At 41.3% G+C, this 18,489-nt stretch overlaps 1 protein-coding gene and 1 pseudogene across 7 annotated transcripts in view; both read left to right on the top strand.

The window, feature by feature from the left end:
- The window catches only part of CLYBL (citramalyl-CoA lyase), a 300,028-nt gene that overhangs the window by 11,623 nt on the left and 269,916 nt on the right, over nt 1–18,489 (top strand). The window lies entirely within an intron of this gene.
- On the top strand, nt 5,649–18,226 carry LOC140607890 (keratin, type I cytoskeletal 18-like; annotated as a pseudogene).

Here is an 18,489-nt window from a genome sequence, read left to right as displayed (position 1 = left end):
ATCTTTTGTAAGTGTGGAATAATCTTTAGTGAATTCATAGACTTGTGCATCCATCACTACAGTCCAGTGTTAGATCCCTCCAAATTGCCATCTTCCAGATTCCCTCAAGCCCATTTTCAATTAACCCTCACTCCCACTGCCGGCCCTGTCACCTTTTAATGGGCATAAAGTACCATCAGTAGTCACGTGCCCCTCTCCCTATTTTTTTTTCTCTCTCGTTTTCATTTGGTCTGGCTACAGTTTTGTCAGTTTTATTTATCCTCTTAAAGAACCATCTTTCAGGGATCCCTGGGTGGCTCAGCAGTTTAGCACCTGCCTTTGGCCCAGGGCGTGATCCTGGAGACCTGGGATCAAGTCCCGCATTGGGCTCCCTGCATGGAGCCTGCTTCTCCCTCTGCCTGTCTCTCTCTGTCTCTCTCTGTCTCCGTGTGTGTGTGTCTCATGAATAAATAAAATCTTAAAAAAAAAATCTTTCAGTTTTATTTGTTTTTTCCTGTTTTTCTGTTTTCTGTTACATTGATTTATATTCCTATCTTTATTATTTCCTATGTTAAGCTTACTTTGGGTTTAATTTGCCCATTTCTTCTTGCTTCTTAAGGTGGAAATTTAGATCTATTTTTTTAATATAAGCTTTTAATAATAAATTGCCTCTAGGGTTTATTTTAACTACCTCTAGCAAACTATGAGAGTTTTCTGATCCCTATAATCTCTTTTCACCTCTTACCTTGATCCTCTTTTTTTCTAAAGTAGTTAGTAGTAAAACTCTCAAAGGAACTACCTCTTGCCTTGCAGTATCAGGTTAGAGAGGAGCCTGGTATGGGAAAAAAAAATAGGTGAAGGTAGTTTAGAGAGGGACAAAGACAAACTAAGCATCTGAGACTGAGTAAGCAGGAGGGAACAGTATGCAAAGAGGCAGCAGGGTTGTGTAAGTGGCTGAGGGAGCTTGACTGGGGTTACCTGTTAGAGGTCCCAGTAGTCCCTTTTATAGATTTTGCCTGAGTTTTGAAGATTTCTAAGGTTGTGGTGACAACCATTGCTGTCCCTCTATACTACTGTGAGGCCATTAAAAGAAGGGAGGGAAGGAATTAAAAGGGAGTATGGAAAGGGAAGAAAAGAGGTATACATGGGGGAGGCCAAAGGGCAGAGAAGAACAGAAGTGGTGAGAAAGGGGAGAAACGTTTACAGAATGAATGCTAAAAAGCAGGCAAGGATTAAAAAGGACTGAGAAATTTAAAAATGATCATTTTGAAAAGAACTAGAATAAGAGTGAATATGTATACTTTGCTACTTGAACTGTTATTAATAGGTCAATGTGGAATATTACTTGAAAATATATATTGGCATCATTAGAAATTGACTTGCCCAGGTACATGGTGAGAAGCTAAAAGGGAATGCTATAATCAAAAGTTGTTTTGAGTTGCAAGGCAGAAAGTAATTTTAAGTGGTCCAGGGAGGCAAGGGACCAATGATTTCAGCTTGCCCAGGACTGGCCTGGTTTTAGCACTGAAAGTCCTGCCTTCCAAGAGGCCTCTCTATTTCAGGTAAAGCTGGATAGTTATTCACTGTAGAGATAGAGAAGTGAAAGGCTGAAGGATGAAGTGAAAAATGATCAAAGATGGTAGACCAAAAGTTCAAGATCGGAGCTCTAGCCTTTTAGAATGGCCTCCTAAAAGAATGGAATGGGACAGAGTATTCCGAATGTTTTAATGGAGAAAGAAATGCCTCTGTTGGAGGCTGAAGGGAAGAGAAAGAGGGAGGAGACTCTGAGGGTGCAGGAAATACCATGAGAGGGTACACAGATCAGGAGTAGCCTGTGAACAGGGGACATGTCCTCAGGCTGGACAGAGGAGTTGGTGGGAAATGAGGTAACCCAGAGCAAAAACTAGTGGCCAACAGCCAAGCTGGTGATCAAGAACTAAAAGTGGTAGCTGGGCCTGAATTGGAAGATGCACGTGTGTGGGTGGTACCTCCTGGAGAAGATGTCCTTGCAAGGAGAAATTCCCAGCAAAGTGCTGTTTGTTAAAACAAGGCTGCGCCAAGTCTACTAAATAGCATAGCCTTTGCTGTGGATCTCTTCCAGCTGTGTTAGGGCTTCTGCTCCGATTGTACTGTTTCTCTGTCATAGAATTTTATGTGAACTAGAACCATCTGTGTGGGTACAGGCCAAGAGAAAGGACTTTGGGTAACCCAGATGGTTTCTATGGAAGAGGCCAAGGAGTAGAGGAAAGACTGAGACCTGAAAATGAATTCTTGACTGAATAACCATTACCCTCCACCCCCTTTACCCTGTGGATCCATGGGGGGAGCTGAGGACAGTTTCACCACATGTGTTTTTCTTTACTCCCCTCTGAGTAACTGTGGCCACCAAAGTCTGTGCCACCCAAGGAAGTCTCCTGAGTGTCCCTGTTTTTTAGAATGCTTGAGTGGCATATACACTTTATGATTCTAGAAATACTCCATGGTGGCGAGTAGAGGATGGAGTATTTTCTGAAGTTACATTTGAGGCTTAGAAAGTGAACATATATGCTTGGTTGTGGATGAGCCTGGTGGAGAACATCATCATACATGGTCAGTGAGATAGCATCTACAGAGTGGCTGGCACCACTCAGCATTTGTACTTCACTGAAGTGCTTATTTTCTCCAGTTACAGGTTTTTAACAGCCAGGGTCTGATTGATGTAATTTCTAAGAACAGTCTTTGGTCACAGTTTCCCTTAACTGAATGTTGTGGCTGCCCTAAAGGAGCTACTGTTTTATGTGTGACTCCCTGTGAGGCAGTCTGTAGAGGCATGTGGCTAAAATTTTAGGAAGGAAGGGAGAAGAAAGCTGGGCTCCTTGGGGAGTGATTATTGGTAGGTTTGATAAATATTCTTAAGATGGAAAAGTTGTTAATTGTAAAAACAATACACTCTCTGCCCCTGAGTGCAACTGGAGCTGTGTTCTGTTGTTAAATTTTGCTTTGTTATTCCTCTATGCATCGTTCATGAGCTTGACAAGTTTAGAATTTTATTAGTTAATTTAAAAAATTGGAAATAATGTTTATGTTTTCATATCAGTCACTTGGATATGAATTTAAATCCATTCTAATTAAAACAAACTTATTGTTGTTACTTGAGTGTTTTATGACTTATCAATTAACTCACTTGAATGAGTAGATAATATATGCACTCCAGAATGGAGACTCATTCTTTCCTTACCTCCCTCTCTCCCTCCCTCCTTCCTACCCTCCTTTCTCTTTCCCCACCTTCCCTCCCTCCTTTCTTCCCTTCCTTTTCCCACTATAAGCCAGGTATTTGGTGGCTTTTTATTTAGCTCCTTTGATTTTATACTTTGGTTAAATTTTAGGATGTTAACCTAATCTGGGAGCATTGATGTTCACTATTGTTCCATGACTCTATCACATATATATTTGTATGATATAATTCCATTTATTCATTTAAACTATTTCCAAGTTTTCTGCCTTAGGAAATACAGAGAAAATGTCCCTATACTCAGATCTCTGTAGTTACTCTTACTCATGTACTTGGAAGTAAATTTTTGTATGTGAAATTGCTGGGTCAAGAGTAAGGACATTTCAAGTCTTTTGAGGCTTATTTTCAAATCACCCTCCAGAAAAACGAAGGATACCTGTATTGCAGGATGCCCTTTGGAGGCTTGTCTGCTCATTTTCCTTGGCATCAGCAGGCCCATGCACAGTAAAGGAAGTATATAGACTGTCTTGCTGGTCACACAGCTGGCAGAGCCAGGGCTAGAAAGATCCCATCCCCTAGCTGTGAGTCAGGGGTGGCTTTTCTGTCTGTGGTGTTGGCTGTTATACTGACCTTGCTTCTAGGTGTTTCTATAAACAGCTATGAAATTTTACCTCTTCTGCAAGTTCTCTTTTGAATTACACTATATGTAATGTCTTCCTCCTAGGTTTTTGAGATCGACAGAGGCGCTTGATGTCATAATAAAGGATTCAGAGTCAATCTCTGTGAGAAAGTAAAAATTCTGCTTTAATAGGATGCTAGTATGGGTAGGTTTTACATACCTGCTCCCCTTCACTATGTTCAGCCTGAGAAGGTAGAGTGACTATAGTATTCGGTAAGTATTTGCAGGACACTTTTAAAAAGAATATTCAGAACATGCAAATATTGGGAATTTTATTTTTAAAAATATTTATTTATTTGAGAAAGAGAGTGAGTGGGAGAGAGCACACAAGCAGGGAGTGGGAGAAGTAGCAGAGGCTGAGGGAGAAGTAGGCTCCCTGTTGAGCAGGCAGCCAAATGTGGACCTCGATCTCAGAATCCTGGGATCATGACCAGAGCTGAAGGCAGATGCTTAACCAACGGAGCCACCCAAGCACCCCCAAATATTGGAAATTTTAGAAAATGCTTTCTACTTTATTGCCCTCTTTCCACCTTTAGTAAAATTAGGGTCACAGTTCAGTGGTAGATTGTGTTCACTGTTTGACAGTTCTACATTGCTAAAAAATTAAATAAGGGATTCTATGAACCTTTTACAAGTGTATATAGTCATTTAAAAATATCATCACACATGTATACATTGTACCACTTTACAAGTAGTGCACACTTTAAAGCACACTTGCTTTGTCTTCTTATTTAATCTCATAGTATTTGTGAGAAAGATGATATGTCCTCCTTGATATACATATCAAGGATGATATTTATTTTTTGGCCAAATACAAAAGTTTAAGAAATGAAAAAGAACAACAACAAAAATCTGTGCCAAATGGTATTTTCACACAGAGGCACTGGAGGGTGCTCTAGCAATGGGAGATGTAAATTGTCTCCTTACAATCCTTACTTGTGATAAAATAGGGGAGATGGTTTTTGGTCACTTAAAAATTTTTTTTTTGAATTAGGTAATCTCTATGCCTAACGTGGGCTCGAACTCATAACCCTGGGATCAAGAATCACATGCTTTACTGACTGAGCCAGCCAGGTTCTTTCTGTCACTTTTTAAGACAAATGAAAGACACATATATGGCAGAGGAATTATTTCTATACTGATCTTTTCCCTTGAAAAGTTTATAAAACTTAAGAAGTAAGTCTGTGCCTTAGGGTTCCTTATTACTCCTACCTCTGTTGGCTCCATCCAACCATACTGCCTCCTTGGCAAGGCTCTGTCTCTATCCTAAGACTTTGCTTCTTTAAATCTTTCCTCAAATGTCACCCATGGGAGAGGTCTTCCCCCACAGCCCTATACAACATAGCAACTACCCCCCACCAAGACTCCACACTCTCTTCTTCTCACCCTACCTGTTGTTTTTTCCATTGTTTTCATTTCCACCTGACAATGTTTCTCTGTTTGTTTGTCTTCACTCCATCACTTCCCACCTCCCAAATATTCGTGAGAGCAGGCACTTGTTCTGTTTATCCCATTGCTATATAGTCCAGTCCTAAAACAGCACCTAACATATAGTCCCCAATATAAATTTGCTGAAGAAAAAAAGAACAGATTTAGGGAGTGCCTGGGTGGCAGTTGGGTAAGTGTCTGACTCATGATCTCAGCTCAGGTCTCGACCTCAGGGTCATGAGTTCAAGCCCTGTGTTGGGCTCCAAGCTGGGTATGGAGCCTAAAAAAAAAAAAATCAGGTTTCAGAAATGAAGTATTTAGGATAGTCCTTCTGGAGATTAGTGCCTTTTTTTTTTTTAAGCGTTTTTTCCAAACCACTTTTAAATATACAGATTGGTTCATTTCTCTTCTCTGCTTAGCATCCTTAGAGCTCCTTCCCTTGGCCTCCCAGGGCGTGTCTGGTCTCTTTCTTTCTACCCCTGGTAGCTCACCTGCTTCTACCCTTCTCACATGTTCTGCTCATGCCAGCATCATTGGCTTTCACTTGCTTTTTCCAGCAAGGAAGGCAGACCATGGGCTTTGAGGGTCAGAGGGGTTCAGACACTTGCCCGAGATCACACAGACCTGAGCAGTAGCCCTGGCCCTGCCACTTATTAGCCAACTCCCTTTAGTTTTGTCATTTATAAAAGCAGCTTGTGGTACTTACCACAGAGAGCGGTAAAAATTAAATGAGATACAATGAATGCATAGTGCCTGGCTCATAAGAATGTTAATAAACAGTGGATGCGAAAAGAAAGTAAGATAAATATGTAAAAGCCACCTCCTTGGGGAGGGGGACAACCATGTAAAGCATGTCCTCTCTCACAACCCCATTTTCCTCCCTCAGGGCATCCTATTCCTCATTACACTTGCAGTGTAATGTGCTGTGAATGGGTACATTTCCCTCATGTTTTGTTTCACCCACTAAACTGGAAATTCCATGTGTATTCTTTATGCCTGTATCCAGCATAGTGCCTGACACATAGTAGGTACTTACTAAATATTCTTGAATGAAAAATATCCTCATAGGGTCACAGTAAACAGAATTCATTACTCATTATTCACTTGACATGAGAGGATGGAAAGGCAAACTTTTTATTTGTGAGTGTGGGTGTATGTATGTTTTCCTAGATTATAGATTTGTCTAAACATTCCTGCTAATTTAAGATGTCAAATCTGAAGGTTCTTTCTTGGCTTGAGTTTTTGAACACAGTCCAGGGCTGTTTTCAGATTTCTTAGTATTCTCCTTTTTGTGAAAGTTTTTGAAAGCATAAAGGGGCATCTTCCCCACATGCTTGTCTACATTATTTGTTTATGTAAATGAATTGTGGGTTGAGGGGATATTTCAATGACAGAACATGGCTTTACCTTGGCATTGAGGTATCACTGGGAGATCCCAGCCTGTCTGAGTCCATGTGGTATAAATCTCCTGCCAGCTAGTGTTTCTCTCCCAGGTACATTCTGTTTATTTCAGAATTTCTCACCTGGGGAACACACTACTTCCTTTTGATTCCAGATCAACTCAGCAACTAGATGTGTTAAAAAAAAAAAAAATCTTTCAATTCAGTGTAGGAATCTTAGCAGGATCCAAAACAATATTTGCTCTTATTCTGAAATTTTTTCTGGTTTTGTTTTTCCCTCTCCCTACACCATTTCCCACCCTCACCCCAGATACCCTGGTTGATACTAGGGTGAGGTATCCTAGAAGGCTTGGACTTCTGGCTTTGGCTGTAAATGTATGTGGCCAACACTGGATTACTGACTGCTGTTGGAGAAGAGCCTCCCTACTCGTGACTTCTCTGTTGGGAATTTGTTGAATGAGCCCACAGGCTGATAGGGGCAGAGTTCTGTTGTTGATCTGAGGCCTGGTGGGCTGTATGCTCCTTGAGGAAAAGGCATCATGTTTCCTCATTTCTGTCTCTCTGCAGTTCCTGTGTGAATCTGCACCCCAAGCAAGTTTCTGAAACCAGCTGGATGGCTCCATACGTTCTGTTGTGTGTGGGAACCGCTAAGCATTAGCAACTAGCCAGTGACCAGCAGTGACGAGCAGTTTTTAGGCACCACACACATTTAATGTGCTAAATGAGGACCCCAGGCATCGGCTGAAGAAATGACTTTTAAAGATAGAAACAGGACTGTTGACACAGGTGCATATTACTAATTGGTGTACTGTTTTTGAGGCATAGTAAAAATGTTAGTATTTCCAGAATTATTGTTAATGAGGGATAAAAAACTTATCTTTATCTTCATGACCATATGGCTTATTGCTTGATTTGGTTTTCTTTCTGTGGTGTTTTTTTTTTTTTTTAATTTGGCTTTTATTTTAGTAAGGACAAAACCATTTTCTTGCAAGAATTATTATTTTATTCTGCAGGTAAATGGGAAAAGTATTTAGTTTTAGAACATTTCTTTACAAGAAATTCTAGAATATATTGATGGTGTTCTTTTTAAGTAAGAGGTACTTATATTTCTTTTTATTATTCAGACATTCATTTATACATTCTCCTGAAAAGGATGAGAATTATGCCTCTAGTAAGTTCTAGGAGGCTCCTAAAAATGAGGAAGGGAAGAAAATTTCCCATGGGTTTTTTTCCATGCCACGCACCTGGAGGTGCTTTGTTTGGCACATCTTTTGTAAGATATATGTGTCATCTGAGATGCCTGGGTCAGGGAATGAGACCCTGAGAGGACAATTCTCTTATTATATTTTATTCCTTGAATAGCTGGCATAGTGCTGTGGACCGTGGTGTGTACTTAGTAAATGTTGAGTAAACTGAATGTGTCATGGGAAATGGTAAAGCAGAGGCAGGAGTGACTTTCAGAGGGCATGGGAACTATTCCCAGGCAAGTTAACCTCTGAGCAGATTTGAAACGATGGCAGGAGAGGGAAGGGCATTCCTGGCTGAGGGAACTGCATGTGCAAAGATACAGCAGGGGAGTTAGGAGGGGGTTGTTGTGGAGTAGGGGGTGCCTAGTGGCAGAAGAGCTGGGCCTAAAGCTGAGCAGGGGGTTTGGGGCCAGGTAGCAAAGGGCCTCCAAAGCCAGCCCAAGATTTCAGATTTACATCTTGTTGTTAACAGGGAGGCAGTGGAGATGTTTATTGTCTCTCAGCCTCCATCAAGTTAGTTCTTTGTGCTATGGTCTAGGTTGTAGTCCTCGTCATGCCAACCTCTTGTCTTTCTCTTTTCTTTTAATTACATTCAAAATGTGCTGGGAAATCTAGTTATCTAGTTGGAATAGAGAAAAAAATGATGAAATTGTAGCCTATGGTCAGGTTAGTTCATCCTTTCCTCCTAATGCACATACTATATTTAAACGCTTCTAGTTATTTGGAGCCTTCAGGTGACTTCATTTCTCTGAATACTATACACTTAGTTTCCTACATCTGCTGTTAATTTCTTAAGCGACCTTAATGAGAAACTTCAAACAATTTAAATGTCAATTACCAAAAAAGTGAGGTTTTCAAATTCCAGTAATCTGTCCATATTGGTCAGTGGAACATAATCCTAGGTGGATGTAATTCAAGACAGATGACATTCCAGAGCTTCCCTGACAAAGAGCTTATAGATATTTGGGACTAATAGGCAGGCCCTGGTGTTGCTATAGTTCTGGCTTATCTGGCACAGGCTCTGTGCTCAATGCTTTTAGTTTGCTGCATTCGTTCTGGCTCTGTGTTTTAGCTGGTGCTTTTGAATCTGGGAAGACCCAAAAGCTACTATGTACACAAAAATATGTTGAGAATATAGTAAATGTAATAATTCCAATTTTTAATCCTACATTTTTGAGAGGGATAAAGTATTCACGATGTACTTTATCATAGAGTTATTCTTTTTCTTAGTAGGTTTATTCTTTTTTTTTTTAAGATTTTATTTTTAAGTAATCTTTGCACCCAGCATGGGGCTCTCAAATTCACAACCCCAAGATTAAGAGGTACATGCTGCCCCAACTGAGGCAGCCAGGTGCCCCTTAATAGATTTATTCTTAACACATGGGTTAATCTTAAATTTCTGACTGAGAAATCCGTTTTTTGCCACTCCCACTTTTTCTCCCCAAGTTCCTTCCTTTGCCTTTATTTTTGATTAAGATAAAACACAGGAAAAAAGAGTTGAATATGGTGATGAATATTATTTTAACAGGAAGTAAAACCGGAAGCATGCAGAATAAATTGCGCTTACATTTTCTCTGCAGGTCACTTAGTGGGTGTTATGTGCTACAGAGTAAACAATTTTTGGCAGCTAGTTTAGTTTTCACCACTTCTAAGCCTCTGACAAATGATCTTAGATGATCTTTGGTCTTAAAAAGGAAAACTTTTTATGTGTAAGCTTTAAGTTCAGTTTTGTTGTTTTTTGAAGGCTTTTTAAGCCATTTATGTGAACTTTTGTTTTATTTGAATTTGAAATTCTAAAGTTTTTAAAGTAGAGTTTGCCATATTGAATTGTTTTTCACATGGTTTACATTTAAAATTTAACGTACCTTTTCTAGTTTTAAAAGATACTGAGAGGGATCCCTGGGTGGTGCAGCGGTTTAGCGCCTGCCTTTGGCCCAGGGCGCGATCCTGGAGACCCGGGATCGAATCCCATGTCAGGCTCCCGGTGCTTGGAGCCTGCTTCTCCCTCTGCCTGTGTCTCTGCCTCTCTCCTCTCTCTCTCTGTGTGCCTATCATAAATAAATAAAAATTAAAAAAAAAAAAGATACTGAGAAAATAAAGTTCCCTCATTAAACAGTCACTATCAACTACTTTTGAAAACTGGAATATTATGTTTAGTTTGTATGGCTTTAGGTTGTTTTTCTCCCCCAGGAGAAATAACGTAAATATTTTTAGACCTACTGTCTACCCATTTATCTATTTAGCTTGCCTTAAGTCTCTCTTTAAAAAAAAAAAAAAAAAAAGATTTTTATTTGTTTATTGGAGAGAGAGGGAGCATGAGCAGAGGGAGGGCAGAGGGAGAGGAGAGGAGAGGAGAGAATCTCTCATCTGCCCTGAACACAGAGCCAGATGCAGGGCTCAATTCCACAACCCCAGCAAAAACCAAGAGTTGGTTGCTCAACCAATTGAGCCATCCAGGCGCCCCTGCCATAAGTCGCTTTTAAAGGTAAGAAAATAGTCATACAAATATATAGCTGAACATGTGAATTTCAGTACTTTCTGATAATCAGCCCTGTTTTAAAGGCTTCCAGAGTTCTTTCAAAAGCAGGTCATTGGTGCTGTTATTTGGTATTTTGTATATTGTTAAAACTTCACGCAAATGTAGAGGTGTACCGAATTGTGCACTTTATTTTTTTTTGAATTGTGCACTTTATAGAATCTTGTATGCCAACATGATCACTTTTCCAAGTATCAATAATCATTGTATTGTGAGATACATGTTATCATGTATACAAAACTTATGTCTGACTTGTCTGATTAGAATGTGAAATTTAACAGTTTTCAGTAGTTACTTCTCAACATTCTAATCGACTAATACCCACTAAATGTATATTTAAGTCCAAATGTAAAATCAGTGGGTTGCTTAATCAGCTTTACAGGTGTAAGTTAGGATGCAGATTCATATCCCTTCTCTCTCCAGAGAGGTGACTTGGTGACTTACTCCTCTTTCAGTAATGTAGTAGAGCCTATTTGGCTTAATCAGCATGGGAGTTGGAGCAGCCATTTGAAATATTGAGTGGAAAAGTTCTTTGTACTTGGAAAAGTCAGGAGGCCAGGAGTGAGAGACATATCCACATCCTTTCCCTGGTGGCCCCTCACCTGTGAATTCACACCAGGGTGGTAATAAAATTGTAGGAGCTCATTTTATGTGAAACCATTAGCAGCCTGAGAATTTGGAGCTAGCTGCCTCTCATACTTTAAGACACTAGAAAGTGTCATTTATAAGCATGGAGGGGCCTGAAAGCAGGCAGAACAGGCTTGTAAACTGTAGCTTTAGGCTCTGGACAGTAATCGGTTTGTAATATAGTTTAGTCTTAGGCTGTCAGAACCACAAATGCGCCTTTTAGTGTTGCAGGCAAATCCCATGAAGTATTTGCCTATAAAAGGTGGAGACAATGGCTAGTTATTTCCTATTTTGTTGTGATATGTTATTTTCTTTTTGTGCCTTCACGGATGAGGGTGGAGGGGAAGGGGGCCATGCTGCTAGTGGAACAAGTGAAACTCTGAATATTTTTGTTAGTTTTTAGGTTGCCTATGATGATGGTATAACTATCATAGCTAATATGGAGGTTTGACTTTCATACAGCTACTCGTGCATGCTTCCTGCTTCTTTGTGTGGCTGACTCTGAGTTCCAAGGCTGGGGCAAGTGTGTGTGACAGGCAGAGCCCTTGGGGCTGGGGGAGTAGGGAAACATTTCCAGCTTCCATTGGCTCAGAAGATGGAGAGTTCCCCAACATGAGGGCAGAATTCAGGTTCTTGGTCACCTGTGGAAATAACAAATGCCCTCACCGTGGACCAGCCCAGCTTCAGGATCTCGCCTGATAATCCCAAAAATAATTCTTTAACTGAAGCCATGAAGAAACCAGATTAGGTGAGATTTCAAGATCCAATTTTGCAGATCGAGAACAGTCTACAGAATCTACCTAGGCAAAACAGTGTATATATCAGGATGCTCCAGGTTTTGCCTCCTGACCAGTACAAATGTGACTGTTTAAAGATTTATTTTATTATTATTTGAGACAGAGAGCAAGAGTGTGTATGTACACAGGTGAGCTGAGGGAGGAGTAAAGGAGGGGGAAATTTACATATTAAATGGCACAAATCTTTGGCCAGCCACTAAGCTGTCTGTTTGTGTAGAGGAGCTTCCAGTGGAACTGGTGAAAAAGCAGTAGCTGGAAGCTGAAAGAACTGAGTAGAGATCTTAGCTGCTGTTCACCACAGAGGAGACAGAGTGTGGTATTTGTGTTCAGACAAACCAACTGTCTGAACAGTTGGTTAGTAAAAATCACCCTTTAGATAAATTAATATACAGAATATAGAATCTATATAACATATTAATCATTATGTCCAAAGGCCTATCAAAAATCATTGTATCAAATCATGTTGTATACTTTAAATGAATACAATATTATATATCAATTATATCAATAAAATTTTAAAAATCACTATATACATGAAACAAGAGGGGAAAAGCACTTAATTGAAGCCAAACTCAAGATCATTCATATGTTGTAGTCAACAGATAAGGATGCTAAAACATCTATCATAAGTATGTTCAAGGTCTTAATGGTAAATATATACACAATGAAAGAGCAGATAGAGAACGTCACCTTAAAAATAAATACTATTAAAAAGAGCTGAAAAGGGATCCCTGGGTGGCTCAGCGGTTTAGTGCCTGCCTTCGGGCTGGGGCATGATCCCGGAGTCCTCGGATCGAGTCCCACATCAGGATCCTCGCAGGGAGCCTGCTTCTCCCTTTGTCTGTGTCTCTGCCTCTCTCTCTCTCTGTCTCTCATGAATAAATAAATAAAATCTTAAAAAAAAAAAAAAGCTGAAAAGTACTGGTTTCCAGGGGTTAGAGGAGAGGAGGAAATAGGTAATGACTATTTTAATGTGTTTAGTTAGGGTTTCCTTTTGAGGTGATGAACTTTTTTTTTTTTTAAGATTTTATTTATTCATTCATGAGAGGTACAGAGAGAGAGAGAGAGAGAGAGAGAGAGAAGCAGGCTCCATCAGGGAACCCGATGTGGGACTCGATCTGGGGTCTCCAGGATCACGCCCTGGGCTGAAGGCAGGTGCCAAACCGCTGAGCCACCCAGGTGTCCTGATGAACATGTTCTTGAACTAGATAATGGTGCTGCTTGTATAATATTGTGAATATATTAAATGCCAGTGAATCGTATGCTTTAAAAGGTTAAAATTAATTTTATGAAAAGAGAGCTGAAAAGTACCTTAGCTAAATTGAAAACTTACTGGATGAGCATAATAGCAGGTTGTAGACATCAGAAGAGTCAATGAACTAAAAAATAGACCAATAGTAATTACTCATTTGATGAACAGAGAGAAAAAAGATTGAAGAAAAATGAATAGAGCCTCAGAAAACTGTGGGACAATATCAAGCAGTCTAATGTATGTAATTAGAGTTCTAAAAGGAAAGAAAAGAGACAAGAGGCCCACAAAATATTTGAAGGAGTAATAGAAACTTCTCAACTTTTTTTCAGAAACTTCCCAAACTTGAAATACATTAGCTTACAGGTGACTCAACAAACCCTGAGCAAGATAAATATCTTTCCTCTCTCTCTCTCTCTCTCTCTCTCACACACACACACACACACACACACACACACGCACACGCGGCATGTTGCTGAAATCCAAAAATAAAGTCTTGAAAGCAGCCAGAGGAAAAGAAGATACATTACTTATAAGGGAACAGTGATATGAATGGCAGCCAACTTCTCATCAGGAACAATGGAGAGCCGGAGATAAATGAATTGATGTTTAAAGTGCTGAAAGAAAAAAGAAAATGTCAACCCAGAATTCTGTGTTTGGCAAAACTGTCCTTCAAAAATGAAGCTAAAATAAAGACCTTTACGGAAAAGAAGAACCTGAGAGAATTTGTTACAAGGAAATCTGCACTATAAGAAATGCTAAAGGAAGTTCTTTAAGCTGAAGAGAAATAACCCGATAATAACTTGAGTATACAAAAAAGAATGTAGATCACCAGAAATGATGAAGAGAAGAACCAGGTAGATTTGTATGTGTTGATGTGAGCATGTAATAACCATAAAAACAATAAATATTCATATAGCAAGTAGTGCTCTAAGTGCCATATATATATATTTAATATATATATATATTATATATATTTAAAGATTTTACTCATTCATCCATGAGAGAGAGAGAGAGAGGCAGAGACATAGGCAGAGGGAGAAGCAGGCTCCATGCAGGGAGTCTGATGTGGGACTTGATCCCAGGACTCCAGTATCACTCCCTGGGCCAAAGGCAGGCGCTAAACCACTGAGCCACCCAGGGATCCCCCTGCCTTAGATATATTATTTAACCCTTCCAACAATCACATGAAATGGGTACTATTATTAACCTTATTTTGTAAATGTGATAACTGAGGCACAGGGTAATTTACCTAGTGTCACATAACTAGTGGGGGTCATATGTAGGATTCAAATCCAACATTCTGATTCTAGAGGCTGTCCTCTGAACCACTCAACTCAAGCCAAATTGCCACTTGATATATTATTACCTAAACAAAGCAGTGTGCATATACTAGGATCTTTATGTAAATAAAAATATATATGAAGAGGGAAGCCCCAGAGGTGCAGCAGTTTAGTGCCGCCTGCAGCCTGGGGCGTGATCCTGGAGACCTGGGATTGAGTCCCACATCAGGCTCCCTGCATGGAGCCTGCTTCTCCTTCTGCCTCTGTGTGTGTGTGTGTGTCTCTATGAATAAATAAATAAAATCTTAAAAAAATATATATATGAAGATATAAATTATTTTTAGGAAGAATACATAAGAAAAACCTTTAATGGCAGTCATCTTTGGGGAAAGATTGAGGGCTTGGGGTATGAAAGGGGAGACTAAAGTTTTGAATGTTTTTTTAATGTGCTTGTATCACTTTTATTTTTGAAAAATAAATTTTAAAGATTTTGTTTATTATTTTAGAGAGAAAGTGCATGAGCAGAGGGAGGGCCAGAGGGACAGCAAGAGAATCTTAAGCAGACTCCCTGCTAAGAGTGGAGCCCAACGCAGGGCTTCATCTTATGACCCTGAGATCGTGACCTGAGCTGAAATCACAAGTTGGATGCTAAACCAACTGAGCCACCCAGGTGCCCCTTGAAAAATAAATTTTAAAATGTCATGAAATAGGGCAGTCTAGGTGGCTCAGCGGTTTAGCGCCACCTTCAGCCCAGGGCATGATCCTGGATACCCAGGATCGAGACCCAGTTTGGGTTCCCTGCATGGAGCCTGCTTCTCCCTCTGCCTGTGTTTCTGCCTCTCTGTGTGTGTGTGTGTGTGTGTGTGTGTGTCTCTCATGAATAAATAAAATCTTTTTTTAAAAATGTCATGAAATAGCTGGGAAAAAAATAGAGATATGTGGTAGAGGGTAAGGGAATATAATCTGTTTCTGCCTTATAGGAAATTTGACAAAAATGAAGAAAATGTGGACTGGGAGTCAGGATTCTGGGTCAGAAAGAAAGGATGTCATTTGACAAAGGCTACCATGGAAGTGTCAGATAATGTTACTAGGTTTTTGACACTTTTCTCCCTTTCCTATATCTTCTCTATCCTCAGACTTTCCCCTCTTATGTAGGAGACAACTCTAAGGAAGCACCTCTTGCTTTGAAGTTTTCTCCTCAACACTACCATCTCAACACACATTCTGGCTTAATTCTTACTCAGAGCTGCTGACATTAGGGCCCCTGGCTGGTTCTGCTTAAGGTTACTTCACTCCTAAGTGGTAGAGCCAGGATTTGAACAGGATGGTATGATTCATAGGAGCCCCCTCAGTGACTATGAAGTCCTGTGCTGGTTGGCATCACATCAGTTAACCCTATCCATTGCTAGATCAGGGAACCAAGAAGGAGAGGGGTGGGTAGCACGGGTGGCTCAGCGGTTTAGCGCTGCCTTCAGCCCAGGGCCTAATCCTGGAGACCGGGATCGAGTCCCACGTCAGGCTCCCTGCATGGAGCCTGCTTCTCCCTCTGCCTGTGTCTCTGCCTCTCCCTCTCTCTCTCTCTCTCTCTGCGTCTCTCATGAATAAATAAAAACTTAAAAAAAAAAAAAAAAGGAGAGGGGTATGTACCTCTCCCAATATGAAACTAAGAGGCAGAGTTGGGATCTCAACCACAGGTCCCATTCCAACGGTAGGGCTCTTTTGACAAGACTATGCTGACCTAGTTTCTTGTGTTTACCCTTTCACCCAAGGCTAAATTGTAGTTCACAATCAATCAGATTTTGAAGAATCACCCATTAAAAGATCTTAAAGATGACAGTGATAAATGCTGTTAGAAAGCCAATAATCTGTGGTGTCTGAGTAGCTCAGTTAAGTGTTGGATTCTTCATCTCAGTTCAGTACTGCTTCTCCTCTTGCTCATGCTCTCTCTCTCTCACTCTCTATCAAATAAATCCTTAAAAATACATTTAAAAAATAATAAAACCTATAATTAGACAAGCAGAAATACTAAATAAATAGCTAAGTATGTAACTGTCCAGTCTGCTAAACTGTCTTATATGATCTGGGGGTCTTGAGTTCAAGCCCCACATTGGGCTCTGCATTGGGTATGGATTATACTTTTAAAAAAAAAGGCCTGGCCGGAGCCTGAGTCCTGGCCTCCTGTGTCATGCTCTTACTCTCCGAACAGCATGAGTTCACCACCCACTCTACCTTCTCTTCCAACTACAGGTCCCTGGGCTCCGTGCATTCGCCCAGCAACCAGGTCTGGCCGATCAGCAGCAGGGCGGCCAGCAGCTATGCAGGTGTGGGGAGCTTGGGCTCCTGGATCTCCATATCCTGCTCCACCAGCTTCCAGGGTGGCTGGAGGTCTGGGGGCTCGGGCCTGAGGATGGCCCGAGGTCTGGGAGGCAAAGGGGCATCCAGGGTGAGAAGGAGACCATGCAAGACCTGAATGACCACCTGGCCTCCTACCTGGAGAGGGTGAGGAGCCTGGAGGCTGATAATCAGAGACTAGAGATGAAAATCCGGGAAACCTGGAGAAGAAGGGACCCCAGGTCAGAGACTGGGGGCATTACTTCAAGACCGTCGAGGACCTGAGGGCTCAGATCTTTGCAAGTGCTGTGGACAATGCCTGCATCGTTCTGCAGATTGACAATGCCCATCCTGCTGCTGACGACTTCCGAGTCAAGTATGAGACAGAGCTGGCCATACACCAGTCTGTGGAGAGTGACAACCATGGGCTCCACAGGGTCACTGATGACACCAGTGTCACTCGGCTGCAGCTAGAGACAGATTGAGGCTCTCAAGGAGGAGCTGCTCTTCATGGAGAAGAACCATGAGAAAGTAAAGGGTCTATAAAACCAAATTGCCAACTCTGGGTTGACGGTGGAGTTGGATACCCCCAAATCTCAGGACCTCAGCAAGACATGGCAGATATCTGGGCCCAGTATGACGAACTGGCTCAGAAGAACCGGGAGGAGCTGGATAAGTACTGGTCCCAGCAAATCAAGGAGAGCACCACAGTGGTCACCACCCAGACCGCTGAGATAGGAGAAGCTGAGATGACTCTCACGGAGCTGAGACATACCGCCCAGTCTTTGGAGATCAACCTGGACTCAATGAGAAACCTGAAGGCCAGCTTGGAGAACAGCCTGAGGGAGATCGAGACCCACTATGCAATGTAGATGGAGCAGCTCACTGGGGCCCTGCTGCACCTGGAGTCAGAGCTGTCTAGCTGTCCCAGACCCAGGCAGAGGGGCAGCGCCAGGCCCAGGGGTATGAGGCCCTGCTGAATGTCAAGGTCAAGCTGGAGGCTGAGATTGTCACCTATCGTCACCTGTTGGAAAACAGGGAGGACTTCAGTCTTACTGATGCCCTGGACAACAGCAACTCCTTGCAGACCATCCAGAAGACCACCACCTGCAAGATCGTGGATGGCAAGGTGGTCCCTGAGACCCAAAGACACCAAAGTTCTGAGGCGTTGAGGCAGCAGAAACAGCGTACCCTTTGAGGAGCAGGAGGCCAATAAAAGGTTCAGAGGTTTTAAAAAAAAAAAAAAAAGAGGGATGCCTGGGTGGCTCAGCGGTTGAGTGTCTGTCTTTGGCTCAGAATGTGATCCCAGAGTTCCGGGATTGAGTCCCACGTCAGGCTCCCTGCATGGAGCCTGCTTCTCCCTCTGCCTGTGTCTCTGCATCTCTCTCTCTCTCTCTATGTCTCTATGTCTCTCATGAATAAATAAATAAAATCTTTAAAAATAAAGAAACAAAACCAATCTACCAGTCTTCACGTTAATGAACAGTATAGCCTTCGAATTTATCATCCAAATATGGACAGTTTTGAGAGTGAAAGGGATGCTATTAATACTGACACTGGGACATCAGGAGTCAGCCAAGACCATCACACAAGCCAGGGCTTGTGGTCAGTCATTCTATATACATAGTATTTTATTTAGTGCCCATACATATGTATTGTTATTTGTAAATTCCGTTACTCTTTGGGATGCAAGCCTCGAAAGTGCAGAAATAGTTCTAAGCC

Source organism: Canis lupus, chromosome 17, assembly GCF_048164855.1.
Source record: "Canis lupus baileyi chromosome 17, mCanLup2.hap1, whole genome shotgun sequence".
In the NCBI taxonomy this organism is placed as follows: domain Eukaryota; kingdom Metazoa; phylum Chordata; class Mammalia; order Carnivora; family Canidae; genus Canis; species Canis lupus.
The sequence above is the reverse complement of the archived record's forward strand: the minus strand, read 5'-3'. Positions and strand labels throughout refer to the sequence as shown.